Source organism: Mercurialis annua, linkage group LG4, assembly GCF_937616625.2.
Source record: "Mercurialis annua linkage group LG4, ddMerAnnu1.2, whole genome shotgun sequence".
In the NCBI taxonomy this organism is placed as follows: domain Eukaryota; kingdom Viridiplantae; phylum Streptophyta; class Magnoliopsida; order Malpighiales; family Euphorbiaceae; genus Mercurialis; species Mercurialis annua.
The window spans coordinates 22,621,141-22,626,046 of record NC_065573.1 but is presented as its reverse complement, the minus strand read 5'-3'; positions in this window follow the sequence as shown (position 1 = coordinate 22,626,046).

Here is a 4,906-nt window from a genome sequence, read left to right as displayed (position 1 = left end):
GGCATTGTAAAACTCTTGCATCTTTTGTTCATGCCTCCTCATGCGATGTTGCATCCTTTCTTGCCTATACTCCATCTTCTTCCACATCCTTCTTTGTTCCGCCATAAAAGCACGTTGATCCGCTTGGAAATCGTATGTGGGCGGTTGCTCCCATTGGACTCCCTCCGGAACACTAGCAAATTGTTCCCCACCTTCGGCACTAGTGCCGGCCATATGCTTATCTTTTCTTGTAGGTTGCTCCTTTGGCCGCCTCGGTATGGGCTCTTCTCTTGGCTCACTCCAACCCGCTCGAGGGAAAGGTTCGCCGGGATGGGTGTCTTCCCAATGTTCTTGTACGTATTTTCCAACAACCCGTTGTTTCCTTGCATAACCCCCATGCGAGAGATGATCCACATCGATCATCTTTGGAGGTAACAACTTGTATTTGCTTTCATCAAACTCGGGGTCTTTTCTTGCTAAGTGCATCACAAACCAACCATGGCCGAGTTTCTTATTTTTCTCCGGAGCTTCTAACAAAATTTTCATGAATCGATAGCCCACATTAACTTGCACATCCGGGTTGGTTTCATCCTTGAGTACCCGGAGAATTAGCAAATCCGATCGTGTTACCTTGTTGGACTCATGGCGCCCGACATAAGAGTGAGCATACCATTTGAGCAAGACTATGGCAGCGATATCCCTCACTTCATTGAGCTTCGCATTGTGGCTATCAAAAACCGCTTTACTCGATGCCCTATTCCAAACCAAATTGTCATCAAAGTCTTCCGGTATAAACTTCAATCCCATATCCCACAACGAAAAATCTTCAATCAAATTGGCCAACGTGTATTCCCGCTCTTTCCCTTCTAGCCGGAAAGTGATAGTTGTCTCGCTTGTTGGTGATGGTTTGAGTGTGGTGAAGAACTCATAAGTAAGTTCCTCACAATACTCATGTGGAGAAGCCTCCATTTTTGTAAAATCCAACCACTCGAAATAGGGCTTTACACCCCCATGGATTCCCAACTTCGTCATGCTCTCCCAACAAATCTTGTATGGAACGGAAATACCTTTCTTCTTAAGGCTCTTGAACCTATTCCCTTCCGCCTCGGTACGGATATCAAAAGGCGTATCAAAACGGTGTCGAAGAGCCCCCGGAGTGTTAACTCCGAAAACGTTGGACCCGGAAGCACTCTTCTTACGATTGGAACGGAAGGTTCCTAGCGTTGGTTCAACCTCCGGTGGTGGTGGGTTCGAAGTTTGCGCGACGGTCTTCTTTGATCGTGTAACTCGTGACATGGCTAGAGTGGCGTAAAGGGTGTTCGGAAATGTGTTTGGAATTGAATTTGGGTAGATTGAATGATGGCTAGGGCTTCTTGAAGGTTTGGCTTGATGAAAGAGAAAGAAGCTTTTGGATATGGAGGTTTTCTAATTTAGGTATGGAATGGTGGAGAAGATGAAGTGATGGAGTCCTTTTTATGGCTAAATTCATAGCTATGGATTGAAGGGCCAAGATGTGTTGGAAGTTGGTGATCCATGTCAAAAATTTGAATCTTTAAAGGGTTAGGATCGTGCCACATCATCAATCCATGTGAAGCAAATAAGAGCCAATGAGAAAATTTCCATGTTCCCCCCTTAAGTCAAGTGTCTCGAATCGAGACACCCTTGTTAAATAGGTGTCTCGATTCGAGACACCAAGAAAAGAGAAGCAGAATAATCTGCTTCTTTTGTCTCGAATCGAGACAACTTCCTAAGAAGCTTGTCTCGATTCGAGACAAGGGAAAACAGATTATTCTGTTTTTCCTTTCTTAGGGAACCTTGATTTTTTTGAAGAATCGCTCCACCGAACTCCTACACATCCAAAAACCGAACATACCACGCATTATCTCGAACATAACAATCATATGAAATACGCCAAATCATCATCAATTACAAAAGAAAACTAAACTTAAAGTAATCGTAAAACAAAAACAACAACTAAAAGTATTAAAATTCAAACCTCTTGGGATTGCCTCCCAAGTGCGCTTGTTTAAGGTCGAAAGCTCGACCGTCAATCCGTGGCATTTAAGTTGAAGGGGGAGCAAGATAGATCTTGTCATCTATTTGATCCGTCAAAGGTCCCAAGTAGGGCTTGCAACGGTTTCCGTTGACCTTGAACGTCTCTCCCTTTTGATTTTCTAATTCTATTGCTCCATGAACCGCCACGTGCCGGATCTTATACGGACCACTCCATCGAGATTTTAATTTTCCCGGAAACAACCGCAACCTTGAATTATAGAGCAACACAAAAGCTCCAACTTCAAATGACTTGGGTGAGATGTGAGCATCATGCCATTTCTTCGTTCTTTCTTTATAAAGTTTGGCATTCTCATAAGCATCAAGTCGGAATTCATCTAACTCATTAAGTTGCAACAACCGCTTCTCACCGGCCGCCTTGAAGTCATAGTTCAACTTTTTAATTGCCCAATAGGCTTTGTGTTCTAATTCAACCGGCAAGTGACACCCTTTACCATACACAATTCGATAAGGCGACATACCGAGAGGTGTCTTAAATGCCGTGCGGTAGGCCCATAAGGCGTCATCCAACTTGAGGGACCAATCCTTTCTTGTCCCATTTACTGTTTTCTCTAAAATCCTCTTCAACTCCCGATTCGAAACTTCCACTTGGCCACTCGTTTGGGGGTGATAGGGGGTAGCAACTCGGTGGTACACATTGTACTTTTTCATCAAAACCTCAAATTGCCGGTTGCAAAAATGCGACCCCCCATCACTAATGATAACCCTTGGAGTCCCAAATCGGTTAATTAGACGCTTGAGAAACTTCACCACTACCTTAGCATCGTTTGTAGGTAAAGCCTCCGCTTCTACCCATTTTGATACGTAATCCACACAAACCAAGATAAAAAGATTTCCATGAGACATCGGAAATGGCCCCATGAAATCTATGCCCCACACATCAAAGATCTCCACTTCTTGGATTGAGGTCAATGGCATCTCATCTCGTTTGGAAATGTTCCCCACTCGTTGACAACGATCACAATGCCCCACAAACTCCTTGGCATTGCGAAATAGGGTAGGCCAAAAGAACCCACTTTCTAGCACTCTAGCCGCGGTCCTTGACGCCCCATAATGCCCGGCGTAATCCGCCTCATGACAATGGCTCAAAATTGGCATCACTTCCTTCAAAGATACACACCTCCGAATCATCCCATCACCACATATCTTGAAAAGATACAGCTCATCCCACAAAAAACGTTTCACATCACTCAGAAATTTCTTCTTTTGATGGTGCGATAGATCCGGTGGCATGACATTGGAAGACAAGTAATTAGCTATATCCGCATACCAAGGTGTCTCCACTTCCGAGATTACCATCAACATTTCATCCGGGAACCGTTCATTAATATCAACACCAATTGGAATAGGTTCCGGAACTTCTAACCGTGATAGGTGATCCGCCACAACGTTCTCCGTTCCTTTTTTGTCTCGGATTTCTACATCAAACTCTTGCATTAAAAGAATCCATCGGATAAGCCTTGGTTTTGCGTCTTGCTTAGCAAAAAGATATCTCAAGGCGGCATGATCGGTATAAATGATGGCCTTTGATCCGAGCAAATATTGCCGAAACTTGTCTAAAGCAAATACCACCGCCAACATCTCTTTTTCGGTGGTGGTATAATTGAGTTGAGCTCCCGCCATGGTCCGGCTCGCGTAGTAAATCACGTGGACCTTCTTATCCTTCCTTTGACCCAAAACACACCCTAAAGCTTGGTCACTCGCATCACACATGAGCTCAAAGGGCAAGCTCCAATCCGGAGACGATATAATTGGCGCGGTCACAAGTGCCTCCTTAAGCCTCTCAAAAGCACCTTGACATTCCTCTGTGAATTCAAACGGCGCATCTTTAACTAGCAATCTCGTCAAAGGCCGTGCAATAGATGAAAAGTCCTTAATGAATCGCCGGTAGAAGCCCGCATGGCCTAAAAATGCCCGAACTCCTTTGACCGTAGCCGGAGCGACTAATTTTTCAATAACCTCTGTCTTTGCCCTATCCACTTCAATTCCCGCTTCCGATATCCTATGCCCGAGTACAATGCCTTCATCCACCATAAAGTGGCACTTTTCCCAATTTAGCACCAAGTTTGTCTCAACACATCTTGCTAAAACCCGCCTTAAGTTCGCTAAACAACCATCGAATGAATCGCCAAACACGGAGAAATCGTCCATGAACACCTCCATAATATCCTCAATCATGTCGTTAAAGATTGAGGTCATACATCTTTGAAATGTGGCGGGTGCGTTGCATAGTCCGAAGGGCATTCGCCGATATGCAAAGGTACCGTAGGGGCATGTGAAGGTCGTCTTCTCTTGATCTTCCGGGAGAATTAATATTTGATTGTAACCGGAGTACCCATCAAGGAAGCAGTAAAATATGTGTCCCGCTACCCTTTCTAACATTTGATCGATAAATGGTAGCGGAAAGTGATCCTTTCGGGTTACCTCGTTGAGCTTCCGATAATCGATGCATACTCGCCAACCGGTTACCGTCCTTGTGGATATTTGTTCTCCTTTTTCATTCTCCACCATTGTCATACCGCCCTTCTTAGGGACACATTGAATTGGGCTTACCCACTCACTATCCGAAATAGGGTAGATTATTCCGGCGTCGAGGAGCTTAACAATTTCTTTGTGCACTACCTCCTTCATATTCGGATTCAATCTTCGTTGCCTTTGAGCCGACTTCTTTGACTCATCTTCGAGATTGATCTTATGCATCACAATTTGAGGACTTATTCCACGAATGTCGGAGATTTGCCACCCTATTGCTAATACATGCTCCTTCACCACTTGTACCACCCTCCTCTCTTGTTCCTTAGAAAGCTTGTTCGAGATGATTATTGGCAAAGTCTCATTCTCCCCAACAAAGGTA